The sequence below is a fragment of the Chiloscyllium plagiosum genome, unplaced genomic scaffold (genome assembly GCF_037043375.1).
Source record: "Chiloscyllium plagiosum isolate Xiang-an unplaced genomic scaffold, Cpla_swu_hap1 HiC_scaffold_42, whole genome shotgun sequence".
NCBI classification, from domain to species: domain Eukaryota; kingdom Metazoa; phylum Chordata; class Chondrichthyes; order Orectolobiformes; family Hemiscylliidae; genus Chiloscyllium; species Chiloscyllium plagiosum.
In genome coordinates, this window is record NW_028270180.1 from 40243575 (window position 1) to 40258335 (window position 14761).

The following is a 14761-nucleotide window of genomic DNA, read 5'->3' on the forward strand; positions in this document are numbered from 1 at the left end:
GGAGAAACAGAGACAATGGTTCACAACCACACAACCAGGTTAGTTCTTCATTTATACACCACAATGCCGGGTTAATGGACAGTTTTATCTGTCGAATGAGGATAGTTATCAATTTTCTTTTTGCCAGTTAGCAGCCATGTCGACTCGAGAATTGGTTCTTTCAGTGTCTACCTCAAGATGGGTCTCTAATTTTCTGTCTTTATTTCTGTGTATCTACCTCACCCTTTTTCATATTCTTTGACCCTTTATTTTCCAATATCCCTCATTTCCCATTCCTACTCTATGAAAAGCCTGACGTTCAGGGATAGTTTGAGAATGGAGCTGCTGAGAGGTTTTCTGGAAGCTGGCAGGAGTCTGTAAAACTTGGCTCACATTCTACGGATAATACGCCAGCCACTTGGATGTGATACAAGGAGCCATTTCTTCCTCAAAATAATGTAACCCTTTCGAAATTAAAGTTGCATCCCTCATCCAATAGAAATAAACGACACCATGGAAGCATTCCTGATGCTGTAAAATGAATGAATGGCCACAGCAGAGAATGAGGGTGACCCACTCGTGGTTTCTGTGCCATAACCACAACATCCCACGGCCTTCCTGCAGTGTCTCCTGCCTCACCTCGTTATTCCCACCAAAATTGCAATGAAGGAGGGAGAATAAAAGTGGAGGAGAAGAAGGAGTGCTTTTGGAACAGCGACAAGAAACTCCAGGTTGGCCTATTGGTTAGGAAGGACAACATGCACTGCTGGAACTAAACCAGGAAAAAGGAGCGGGTTTGCCAAACCATAACAGGCTCGAACTCAGACAGGAAGCTGAGTCACTTCATCAGCAACACGACACTTAATAAAAGGTGAACCTTTGAGCCTTCAATACAACAAGCGGCGCAGCTGCGATTGGACCCTATGGTCAGCTGCTTACCAAGGAGGGGGTTTAAATAACTAAGCGACGTCCATATGTGCAGTTCCTGAACCACATGACCACAGTAACTGGGAAATACATTTCTGTATCAATATTACTCAGTGTGATTTGCAATCAAACCCCGCTTTTGCAAAGCCAGACATTTCACGATTGAACATTCTCCAATGCAAAGGCACATAAAAGGGCAATCTTCTCTTGTATTGGCTTCAAACAGATATTTGTATCTGTTTAAACTGACAGGAAAAAGGGGAAGTTGTTCATTCTCTTGGGGCGCATTGACGACTTTAATACACACAGAGGCAATCTCACACGAAGAGGAACAGTGTCATTGCCATGAATTGACCAGGAATGGTGTGTGAGCCATTGTAAACAGTTTGCAGTAAAGGCTGACCGATTATCAGCGACACTGAGCCTTGCACCACCAGATCCAGACTCACTTCCTGCCTCATGCCTCCCAGTCATCATTGTCATTCACATCAATTTCACTTCCCTGCTCCACTTCTCAACTTACTACCGGTCTCCTGCAGGTGTCCGATTGGAACCTACCACTGTTAGAAACGCATTCCTGGGATAAAAATATCACTCAATGGAATAGGACTCGCTGTCCATCCCGAAATCCCCCAGAGATGGAGGAGATGAGGTGCTTTTGTGAACCATTGAACTCCTTCACATGGAGGTACAGCCATTATGCTGCAAGCGCGGGATTTCCTGGATTTACACCCAGAGACACTGAAGGAACACCGACATATTTCCAACTCAAGAAGGTGAGATGATTGGAGGGAGATTTGAAGGGGTCACTATCGTATCTGTCCGCTGTCATTGTCCTACTACATGGTTCAAGCAATCACTGGGCTGATTCTGGAGGGATACCGGTCTGTCTTCTGTGTGGAACGGGGAATGTGTTTTCATTCAGACAATTCACATGAAGAGAATTAAACCTTCATTCCCTGAATGGGAACTGGATCCATGTCTGGACGATACAAACATTGACTCCTCAGCACGGCCCCCCGGTAATGCTGACAGTATCCAGAGCGACCTGAATTGTACACACCCTTGTGCCTGTCCATCCCTTCATAACCACCTTCGGCAACAAAGTTTCTCTCTTCAATTTTGTAAATATTTCACATAATCGCGTTGGGGTTCAAGGTAAAGAAAGCGGAGCTGTGGTAATCTGATGTTGGTCAGTCGGTGTAATGCAGGAATGTACAGAACAGGGTGACGCGGGCAGAGACACGGTCTGAGGCGTGAGATTGTAGTGAAGGGGTTCCACCACTAAAAGGCGCTGTTCATCCCGTCTGATTCTCCATCCCCGGGATTCAAACCAACAGAGGTTTCTCGCTGGGCTGGTTCAGGGTCTTGACTGGAAGAGGCCATGACGCAAGGTATGAAAAGATATTTCACTGGAGTGGATCAAAAATCGCGGAGTGACTGTGAATAAAATGATGGCAACTCCCAGCAGAGGCGCAGGCGACCCAGAAGCAGGTACCTGAGGGCAAATATGTTTCCTTGGCCATTGAGAGACATTGCTTCACCAAGCGGGACATCCGATGTGGAGCAGTGACGATAATTATATTTACTGATTGTTCACCTTGTGAACACTGTTTCCCCCAATGTCCATGTTTCCATTTCATATCGACTACCTGTCGCCCCTCCGGCTGCCGTTGGCCCAGTGACATAATGGATAATGTCTCTGACTTTTGGAGGATCGAATCCTTCCTGATTTGTGTGCAATGTGCTGCAGGGATTGGATCAGTGGGTCCCGAATTTGGAAGTATTGCACCTCAATGTGTGACAGAGTTTGAGGAGTTGCAGACTTTGGATCATTGTGTTTTCAAATTTGAAAGTTGCATGTGAGGCAATTGTCCATTTTAAGTTCCAGCTCATCGCAACGTCTCTCATTGTCTGTAAAACTGGCTTTAGTTGCACCGAAAGCTGCCTCTTGTCAGAGAAACGTGTGTGTGTCTGTGTGTGGGGTGGGGGGGGGGGGGGAAGCGAGGGGGGAGGTGGAGTTGGTTTTAAGTAGGTGGAGACTGGAACTGAAGCACAAGGAGCTGGTATAATCCCGAAACCTCTGCCCGCCCCCCCCACCCCCACCCACCTCCGGGCATGTGTGTCTGTGACTCACTCTATGGGTGAAAATGTGAATGGGTTGCTCGAGGGGATTTCACTTCAGTATGACGGTGTGTAACTCACTCCCATTGTTGTCTCGTTTAAGATCACAGAGATAATCTTTTCTGACATTTGCGTTCAAAACATCAGAACACCGAAGGTATCGTGCCAAAGCTGGACACTGGATCGAAAACAGATGACTATCTGATGAGCCATACTGCACGATGGGCCGAATGGTATTTTCCTATTGTGTTTAAAATAAACCTCGAAGACAACGAGAAACTAATGTGCAGCGAAAATGAACCAAAATGAAATGCATAAGTGGTTTCATTGAGAATAAATGCGACAGCTTCTGTCGCCTTCCCTTTTAATCTCACGGTTAGGAGTTGGTGTACTCTCTGAGGGGGAAAGGGGGATTCCTGGTCAGGGAACGGGCGATGTGTTCTGCAAAGATATCTTGCTAACGGTATTTCTGACCGAGTTTCTGAAGCCGTCAGGTCATTGGTTTTGTCTCAAACGTTGTTAAGAATAACATGAAACAAAGGACTGCAGATGTTTGAAATCTGAACCAAAACCAAGATTTGATAGAAAAACTCAGTAGGACAGTGGAGAGAAACAGAGTTAATGCTTCATATCGGCAGAGCGAGGTTACTTCGACATTTCTGTATTATATTTTCGGTAAAATGATCAGTTTTCCTTGTCAGGATATTTACCAAAATAACTTTGCTGGCTGTAAGAATCCTTCCGTTGCCCGGAGCTGGTGAAAGGCTGTGCTTAATAGTTACCGTTTTTTAAAATTATTTGTTTCTGTCAGTCAGCAGCCATGTCGATTGGAGAATTGGTTCTTTCAGTATCTCCCTCAATATGCGTCTCCATATTTCTTTCTTTCTCTGTGCATACACCTGACCCTCTTTCACATTCTCGGACTCTCGGTCTGCCCATATTCCCCATTTCCCATTTCTGCTCTTTGAAAAGTCTGACATTTGGAGACAAATTGAGAGTGGCCCAGCTAACAGGCTTTCTGCCCCCTCGGTAGCATGTGTGGGATTGGGCTCACATTCTCCGAATAATGTGACTGGCCCGAATGCCTGAGGTGAGGGGTCATTCCTTCCTCCAAATATTATGATCCTTTCGAGATGTAAACAGACTTCATAATCCACAAGAAAAGAAACCGCAATCACAGTGCAAACCACAACGACAGGAGTGCAATGAAGTATTTCCTGTTGGTGTGGAATGAATGGATGTTGACAGCAGAGAATTAGGGTGAACAGCTCTTGGTGTCTGCGCCATCACTGCAACATTCCCCGGTAAGTCTGCCATGTCTCCTGGCTCGCCTCGTTATTCCCAACAACCTGGAAATGAACTAGGCGTAATGAAGGAGGAGTAGAGACAGAAGTTCTTGTCAAACACAGGAAGGAAACTCCAGATTGAATTAATAGTTCGGAAGGAACAATATCCCCTGGAGGAACTAAACCAGGGAGCAGATCAGGGTCATCAAATCAGGCTGACACCCAAACAGGACGCATGGTTGTCTGATGAGCAACACTGACTTGGGAGATTTTGAACCAACCATGCATTTGGTAAAATACACTGGCCCCACTCCGATGTGAAATCTTGGTGGGCTGTTTATGATGGAGGCAAGTTACCAAACTGAGCCACGGCACCACACCACAAGTGGTTTTCTCATCCCAGTTCCTTAACCAAGTGATAACAATAACTCGGAATTGTGTGTTTGCTGTATTAATGTTGCTCAGTGAGAATTGCAGTCAACCCCCACTTTTGCAAAGACAGTTTATGGCTGAACGTTCTGCACTGAAGACAATCTCCCCTTCCACTGCATTCAAACTGATATGTTCAGCTGCTTAAACTGACAGGATAAAGAGAATGTATTCATCCTCTCAGGGCCCATTAACTGTGTTAATATACACAGGGAACCTCACAAAAAGAGGAACAGGGTCATTGTGCTAAACTGACCTGAACTGCGTGTGAGTTAGTGTAAACAATATGTAGTAAAGATTTGGAGGTGCCGGTGTTGGACTGGGGTGGACAAGATTAAACAATCACACAACATCAGGTTATAGTCCAACAGGTTTATTTGATAGCACTAGCTTTTGGAGCGCTGTTCCTTCATCAGGTGGTTGTGGAGCAGAGCATCACACGACACAGAATTTATAGTAAAAGATTACAGGGTGATGCCACTGAAATGACATATTTAAAAATAAAAGTGTATTGTCTGTTCAGTCTGGAAACTGTTCGAAATACCATGTTAGATTTTGTTCTTTCATATGTAAACCGTATGTAAAAATAGCTAAATTCTCAGGTAAACCTTTAACAATAGGTGCCACCTCAGCTCAGATTCAGCCTTGGAGGTGTGAGGTTGAAATCTGCCTGTGTCCCAATGTTCTGTCGTGGCAGAAGCTGGGGGTACCCTGCCTCATGGCTTTCAAGATGCATTTAACATCGGCAGTGAGGTTCCCACATCGGGTCCCATTGCCTAATATGATGGGACATCCTGGTGTGTTGGCATTGTGTACCTTCGGAAGGCAGGAGAAGTCGCCTGTTTGAGAAGGGCATGAGATGAGATTGATGGAACTCTGAAAGAGTGCATTTCAGAGCTTAGATCAGAGAGGTGCTGGAAAAACACATCAGGTCAGGCAGTATCCGAGGAGCAGGAAAATCGAAGTTTCGGGCAAAGGTCTTCATCAGGATTTCGGAGGTGCCGAGCACGGAAACAGAACCTCTCTCCAGCTCGACCCAGCTGACCAGATGACCGAAATTAATCTCGCTATATTTGCCAACAAATGTCCCTTACCCCTCCAAACCCTCCCTGTCTTCATCCCATCCAGATGCCTTTTAAATGGAGACATGGTCCAGCATGCAAACTGACCCATTTATTGTTTACAACAAATAAAGGAGCTAGAGCAGCGTCACTGCTTCCTCCTGTATTATAGAAAATAAAGGAGCTGGAGCAGTGTCACTGCTTCCTCCTGTATTATAGAAAATAAAGGAGCTGGAGCAGCGTCACTGCTTCCTCCTGTATTATAGAAAATAAAGGAGCTGGAGCAGTGTCACTGCTTCCCCCTGTATTATAGAAAATAAAGGAGCTGGAGCAGCGTCATTGCTTCCCCCTGTATTATAGAATATAAAGGAGCTGGAGCAGCGTCACTGCTTCCTCCTGTATTATAGAAAATAAAGGAGCTGGAGCAGCGTCACAGCTTCCTCCTGTATTATAGAAAATAAAGGAGCTGGAGCAGCGTCACTGCTTCCTCCTGTATTATCGAAAATAAAGGATCTGGAGCAGCTTCTCTGCTACCTCCTGTATTATAGAAAATAAAGAAGCTGGAGCAGCGTCACTGCTTCCTCCTGTATTATAGAAAATAAAGGATCTGCAGCAGCGTCACTGCTTCCCCCTGTATTATAGAAAATAAAGGAGCTGGAGCAGCGTCACTGCTTCCTCCTGTATTATAGAAAATAAAGGAGCTGGAGCAGCGTCACTGCTTCCCCCTGTATTATAGAAAATAAAGGAGCTGGAGCAGCGTCTCTGCTTCCCCCTGTATTATAGGAAATAAAGGAGCTGGAGCAGCGTCACTGCTTCCTCCTGTATTATAGAAAATAAAGGAGCTGGAGCAGTGTCACTGCTTCCCCCTGTATTATAGAAAATAAAGGAGCTGGAGCAGCGTCACTGCTTCCTCCTGTATTATAGAAAATAAAGGAGCTGGAGCAGCGTCACTGCTTCCTCCTGTATTATAGAAAATAAAGGAGCTGGAGCAGCGTCACTGCTTCCTCCTGTATTATAGAAAATAAAGGAGCTGGAGCAGCGTCTCTGCTTCCTCCTGTATTATAGAAAATAAAGGAGCTGGAGCAGCGTCACTGCTTCCTCCTGTATTATAGAAAATAAAGGAGCTGGAGCAGCGTCTCTGCTTCCTCCTGTATTATAGAAAATAAAGGAGCTGGAGCAGCATCTCTGCTTCCCCCTGTATTATAGAAAATAAAGGAACTGGAGCAGCGTCACTGCTTCCTCCTGTATTATAAAAAATAAAGGAGCTGGAGCAGTGTCACTGCTTCCTCCTGTATTATAGAAAATAAAGGAGCTGGAGCAGCGTCTCTGCTTCCTCCTGTATTATAGAAAATAAAGGAGCTGGAGCAGCGTCACTGCTTCCTCCTGTATTATAAAAAATAAAGAAGCTGGAGCAGCGTCACTGCTTCCTCCTGTATTATAGAAAATTAATGAACTGGAGCAGCGTCACTGCTTCCTCCTGTATTATAGAAAATAAAGGAGCTGGAGCAGCGTCACTGCTTCCTCCTGTATTATACAAAATAAAGGAGCTGGAGCAGCGTCTCTGCTTCCTCCTGTATTATAGAAAATAAAGGAACTGGAGCAGCGTCACTGCTTCCTCCTGTGTTATAGAAAATAAAGGAACTGGAGCAGCGTCACTGCTTCCTCCTGTATTATAAAAAATAAAGGAGCTGGAGCAGTGTCACTGCTTCCTACTGTATTATAGAAAATAAAGGAACTGGAGCAGCGTCACTGCTTCCTCCTGTATTATAAAAAATAAAGGAGCTGGAGCAGCGTCACTGCTTCCTCCTGTATTATAGAAAATAAAGGAGCTGGAGCAGCGTCACTGCTTCCTCCTGTATTATAGAAAATAAAGGAGCTGGAGCAGCGTCACTGCTTCCTCCTGTATTATAGAAAATAAACGAGCTGGAGCAGAGTCTCTGCTTCCTCCTGTATTATAGAAAATAAAGGAGCTGGAGCAGCGTCTCTGCTTCCTCCTGTATTATAGAAAATAAAGGAGCTGGAGCAGCTTCTCTGCTTCCTCCTGTATTATAGAAAATAAAGGAGCTGGAGCAGCCTCACTGCTTCCTCCTGTATTATAGAAAATAAAGGAGCTGGAGCAGCGTCACTGCTTCCTCCTGTATTATAGAAAATAAAGGAGCTGGAGCAGCGTCACTGCTTCCTCCTGTATTATAGAAAATAAAGGAGCTGGAGCAGCGTCTCTGCTTCCTCCTGTATTATAAAAAATAAAGGAGCAGGAGCAGCGTCTCTGCATCCCCCTGTATTATAGAAAATAAAGGAGCTGGAGCAGCGTCACTGCTTCCTCCTGTATTATAGAAAATAAAGGAGCTGGAGCAGCGTCACTGCTTCCTCCTGTATTATAGAAAATAAAGGAGCTGGAGCAGCGTCAGTGCTTCCTCCTGTATTATAGAAAATAAAGGAGCTGGAGCAGCGTCACTGCTTCCTCCTGTATTATAGAAAATAAAGGAGCTGGAGCAGCGTCACTGCTTCCTCCCGTATTATAGAAAATAAAGGAGCTGGAGCAGCGTCACTGCTTCCTCCTGGATTAAAGAAAATAAAGGAGCTGGAGCAGCGTCACTGCTTCCTCCTGTATTATAGAAAATAAAGGAGCTGGAGCAGCGTCTCTGCTTCCTCCTGTATTATAGAAAATAAAGGAGCTGGAGCAGCGTCACTGCTTCCTCCTGTATTATAGAAAATAAAGGAGCTGGAGCAGCGTCACTGCTTCCTCCTGTATTATAGAAAATAAAGGAGCTGGAGCAGCGTCACTGCTTCCTCCTGTATTATAGAAAATAAAGGAGCTGGAGCAGCGTCACTGCTTCCTCCTGTATTAAAGAAAATAAAGGAGCTGGAGCAGCGTCACTGCTTCCTCCTGTATTATAGAAAATAAAGGAGCTGGAGCAGCGTCACTGCTTCCTCCTGTATTATAGAAAATAAAGGAGCTGGAGCAGCGTCACTGCTTCCTCCTGTATTATAGAAAATAAAGGAGCTGGAGCAGCGTCTCTGCTTCCTCCTGTATTATAGAAAATAAAGGAGCTGGAGCAGCGTCACTGCTTCCTCCTGTATTATAGAAAATAAAGGGGCTGGAGCAGTGACTCTGCTTCCTCCTGTATTATAGAAAATAAAGGAGCTGGAGCAGCGTCACTGCTTCCTCCTGTATTATAGAAAATAAAGGAGCTGGAGCAGTGACTCTGCTTCCTCCTGTATTATAGAAAATAAAGGAGCTGGAGCAGCGTCACTGCTTCCTCCTGTATTATAAAAAATAAATGAGCTGGAGCAGCGTCTCTGCTTCCTCCTGTATGATAGAAAATAAAGGAGCTGGAGCAGCGTCACTGCTTCCTCCTGTATTATAGAAAATAAAGGAGCTGGGGCAGCGTCACTGCTTCCTCCTGTATTATAGAAAATAAAGGAGCTGGAGCAGTGACACTGCTTCCTCCTGTATTATAGAAAATAAAGGAGCTGGAGCAGCGTCTCTGCTTCCTCCTGTATTATAGAAAATAAAGGAGCTGGAGCAGCGTCTCTGCTTCCTCCTGTATTATAGAAAATAAAGGAGCTGGAGCAGGGACACTGCTTCCTCCTGTATTATAGAAAATAAAGGAGCTGGAGCAGCGTCACTGCTTCCTCCTGTATTATAGAAAATAAAGGAGCTGGAGCAGCGTCACTGCTTCCTCCTGTATTATAAAAAATAAAGGAGCTGGAGCAGTGTCACTGATTCCTCCTGTATTATAGAAAATAAAGGATCTGGAGCAGCGTCTCTCTTCCTCCTGTATTATAGAAAATAAAGGAGCTGGAGCAGCGTCACTGCTTCCTCCTGTATTATAGAAAATAAAGGAGCTGGAGCAGTGTCACTGCTTCCTCCTGTATTATAGAAAGTAAAGGAACTGGAGCAGCGTCACTGCTTCCTCCTGTATTATAGAAAATAAAGGAGCTGGAGCAGTGTCACTGCTTCCTCCTGTATTATAGAAAATAAAGGAACTGGAGCAGCGTCACTGCTTCCTCCTGTATTATAAAAAATAAAGGAGCTGGAGCAGTGTCACTGCTTCCTCCTGTATTATAGAAAATAAAGGAGCTGGAGCAGCGTCACTGCTTCCTCCTGTATTATAAAAAATAAAGGAGCTGGAGCAGTGTCACTGCTTCCTCCTGTATTATAGAAAATAAAGGAGCTGGAGCAGCATCACTGCTTCCTCCTGTATTATAAAAAATAAAGGAGCTGGAGCAGCGTCACTGCTTCCTCCTGTCTTATAGAAAATAAAGGATCTGGAGCAGCGTCGCTGCTTCCTCCTGTATTATAGAAAATAAAGGAGCTGGAGCAGCGTCACTGCTTCCTCCTGTATTATAGAAAATAAAGGAGCTGGAGCAGCGTCTCTGCTTCCTCCTGTATTATAGAAAATAAAGGATCTGGAGCAGCGTCTCTGCTTCCTCCTGTATTATAGAAAAAAAAGGAGCTGGAGCAGCGTCACTGCTTCCTCCTGTATTATAGAAAATAAAGGAGCTGGAGCAGCGTCACTGCTTCCTCCTGTATTATAGAAAATAAAGGAGCTGGAGCAGTGTCACTGCTTCCTCCTGTATTATAGAAAATAAAGGAGCTGGAGCAGCGTCACTGCTTCCTCCTGTATTATAGAAAATAAAGGAGCTGGAGCAGCGTCACTGCTTCCTCCTGTATTATAGAAAATAAAGGAGCTGGAGCAGTGTCACTGCTTCCTCCTGTATTATAGAAAATAAAGGGTCTGGAGCAGCGTCTCTGCTTCCTCCTGTATTATAGAAAATAAAGGAGCTGGAGCAGCGTCACTGCTTCCTCCTGTATTATAGAAAATAAAGGAGCTGGAGCAGCGTCACTGTTTCCTCCTGTATTATAGAAAATAATGGAGCTGGAGCAGCGTCACTGCTTCCTCCTGTATTATAGAAAATAAAGGAGCTGGAGCAGCGTCACTGCTTCCTCCTGTATTATAGAAAATAAAGGAGCTGGAGCCACGTCACTGCTTCCTCCTGTATTATAGAAAATAAAGGAGCTGGAGCAGCGTCACTGCTTCCTCCTGTATTATAGAAAATAAAGGAGCTGGAGCAGCGTCGCTGCTTCCTCCTGTATTATAGAAAATAAAGGAGCTGGAGCAGCGTCTCTGCTTCCTCCTGTATTATAGAAAATAAAGGAGCAGGAGCAGCGTCACTGCTTCCTCCTGTATTCTCGAAAATAAAGGAGCTGGAGCAGCGTCTCTGCTTCCTCCTGTGTTATAGAAAATAAAGGAGCTGGAGCAGCGTCTCTGCTTCCTCCTGTGTTTTCGAAAATAAAGGAGCTCGAGCAGTGTCACTGCTTCCTCCTGTATTATAGAAAATAAAGGAGCTGGAGCAGCGTCTCTGCTTCCTCCTGTATTATAGAAAATAAAGGAGCTGGAGGAGCGTCACTGCTTCCTCCTGTATTATAGAAAATAAAGGAGCTGGAGCAGCGTCACTGCTCCCTCCTGTATTATAGAAAATAAAGGAGCTGGAGCAGCGTCACTGCTTCCTCCTGTATTATAGAAAATAAAGGAGCTGGAGCAGCGTCTCTGCTTCCTCCTGTATTATAGAAAATAAAGGAGCTGGAGCAGCGTCACTGCTTCCTCCTGTATTATAGAAAATAAAGGAGCTGGAGCAGCGTCACTGCTTCCCCCTGTATTATAGAAAATAAAGGAGCTGGAGCAGCGTCACTGCTTCCTCCTGTATTATAGAAAATAAAGGAGCTGGAGCAGCGTCTCTGCTTCCTTCTGTGTTATAGAAAATAAAGGAGCTGGAGCAGCATCACTGCTTCCTCCTGTATTATAGAAAATAAAGGATCTGGAGCAGCGTCACTGCTTCCTCCTGTATTCTAGAAAATAAAGGAGCTGGAGCAGCGTCTCTGCTTCCTTCTGTGTTATAGAAAATAAAGGAGCTGGAGCAGCATCACTGCTTCCTCCTGTATTATAGAAAATAAAGGAGCTGGTGCAGCGTCACTGCTTCCTCCTGTATTATAGAAAATAAAGGAGCTGCAGCAGCGTCTCTGTTTCCTCCTGTATTATAGAAAATAAAGGAGCTGGAGCAGCGTCTCTGCTTCCTCCTGTCATATAGAAAATAAAGGAGCTGGAGCAGCGTCACTGCTTCCTCCTGTATTATAGAAAATAAAGGAGCTGGAGCAGCGTCTCTGCTTCCTCCTGTGTTATAGAAAATAAAGGAGCAGGAGCAGCGTCACTGCTTCCTCCTGTATTATAGAAAATAAAGGAGCTGGAGTAGCGTCACTGCTTCCTCCTGTATTATAGAAAATAAAGGCGCTGGAGCAGCGTCACTGCTTCCTCCTGTATTATAGAAAATAAAAGAGCAGGAGCAGCGTCACTGCTTCCCCCTGTATTATAGAAAATAAAGGAGCTGGAGCAGCGGCACTGCTTCCTCCAGTATTATAGAAAATAAAGGAGCTGGTGCAGCGTCACTGTTTCCTCCTGTATTAGAGAAAATAAAGGAGCTGGAGCAGCGTCTCTGTTTCCTCCTGTATTATAGAAAATAAAGGAGCTGGAGCAGCGTCACTGCTTCCTCCTGTAATATAGAAAATAAAGGAGCTGGAGCAGCGTCACTGCTTCCTCCTGTATTATAGAAAATAAAGGAGCTGGTGCAGCGTCACTGCTTCCTCCTGTATTATAGAAAATAAAGGAGCTGGAGCAGCGTCTCTGTTTCCTCCTGTATTATAGAAAATAAAGGAGCTGGAGCAGCGTCTCTGCTTCCTCCTGTAATATAGAAAATAAAGGAGCTGGAGCAGCGTCTCTGCTTCCTCCTGTATTATAGAAAATAAAGGAGCTGGAGCAGCGTCTCTGCTTCCTCCTGTATTATAGAAAATAAAGGAGCTGGAGCAGCGTCACTGCTTTCTCCTGTATTATAGAAAATAAAGGAGCTGGAGCAGCGTCACTGCTTCCTCCTGTCTTATAGAAAATAACGGAGCTGGAGCAGCGTCTCTGCTTCCTCCTGTATTATAGAAAATAAAGGAGCTGGAGCAGCGTCACTGCTTCCTCCTGTATTATAGAAAATAAAGGAGCTGGAGCAGCGTCTCTGCTTCCTCCTGTATTATAGAAAATAAAGGAGCTGGAGCAGCGTCTCTGCTTCCTCCTGTATTATAGAAAATAAAGGAGCTGGAGCAGCGTCACTGCTTCCTCCTGTATTATAGAAAATAAAGGAGCTGGAGCAGCGTCACTGCTTCCTCCTGTATTATAGAAAATAAAGGAGCTGGAGCAGCGTCACTGCTTCCTCCTGTATTATAGAAAACAAAGGAACTGGAGCAGCGTCTCTGCTTCCTCCTGTATTATAGAAAATAAAGGAACTGGAGCAGCGTCTCTGCTTCCTCCTGTATTATAGAAAATAAAGGAGCTGGAGCAGCGTCACTGCTTCCTCCTGTATTATAGAAAATAAAGGAACTGGAGCAGCGTCTCTGCTTCCTCCTGTATTATAGAAAATAAAGGAACTGGAGCAGCGTCTCTGCTTCCTCCTGTATTATAGAAAATAAAGGAGCTGGAGCAGCGTCACTGCTTCCTCCTGTATTATAGAACATAAAGGAGCTGGAGCAGCGTCTCTGCTTCCTCCTGTGTTTTCGAAAATAAAGGAGCTGGAGCAGCGTCTCTGCTTCCTCCTGTATTATAGAAAATAATGGAGCTGGAACAGCGTCTCGGCTTCCTCCTGTGTTATAGAAAATAAAGGAGCTGGAGCAGCGTCTCTGCTTCCTCCTGTATTATAGAAAATAAAGGAGCTGGAGCAGCGTCTCTGCTTCCTCCTGTATTATAGAAAATAAAGGAGCTGGAGCAGCGTCTCTGCTTCATCCTGTATTATAGAAAATAAAGGAGCTGGAGCAGCGTCACTGCTACCTCCTGTATTATAGAAAATAAAGGAGCTGGAGCAGCGTCACTGCTTCCTCCTGTATTATAGAAAATAAAGGAGCTGGAGCAGCGTCACTGCTTCCTCCTGTGTTATAGAAAATAAAGGAGCTGGAGCAGCGTCTCTGCTTCCTCCTGTATTATAGAAAATAAAGGAGCTGGAGCAGCGTCTCTGCTTCCTCCTGTATTATAGAAAATAAAGGAGCTGGAGCAGCGTCTCTGCTTCCTCCTGTATTATAGAAAATAAAGGAGCTGGAGCAGCGTCACTGCTTCCTCCTGTATTATAGAAAATAAAGGAGCTGGAGCAGCGTCACTGCTTCCTCCTGTATTATAGAAAATAAAGGAGCTCGAGCAGCGTCACTGCTTCCTCCTGTATTATAGAAAATAAAAGAGCAGGAGCAGCGTCACTGCTTCCCCCTGTATTATAGAAAATAAAGGAGCTGTAGCAGCGTCACTGCTTCCTCCTGTATTATAGAAAATAAAGGAGCTGGAGCAGCGTCACTGCTTCCTCCTGTATTATAGAAAATAAAAGAGCAGGAGCAGCGTCACTGCTTCCCCCTGTATTATAGAAAATAAAGGAGCTGGAGCAGCCTCACTGCTTCCTCCAGTATTATAGAAAATAAAGGAGCAGGAGCAGCGTCTCTGTTTCCTCCTGTGTTATAGAAAATAAAGGAGCTGGAGCAGCGTCTCTGCTTCCTCTTGTATTATTGAAAATAAAGGAGCTAGAGCAGCATCTCTGCTTCCTCCTGTATTATAGAAAATAAAGGAGCTGGAGCAGCGTCTCTGTTTCCTCCTGTATTATAGAAAATAAAGGAGCTGGAGCAGCGTCACTGCTTCCTCCTGTATTATAGAAAATAAAGGAGCTGGAGCAGCGTCTCTGCTTCCTCCTGTATTATAGAAAATAAAGGAGCTGGAGCAGCGTCTCTGCTTCCTCCTGTGTTATAGAAAATAAAGGATCTGGAGCAGCGTCACTGCTTTCTCCTGTATTATAGAAAATAAAGGAGCTGGAGCAGCGTCACTGCTTCCTCCTGTATTATAGAAAATAAAGGAGCTGGAGCAGCGTCTCTGCTTCCTCCTGTAT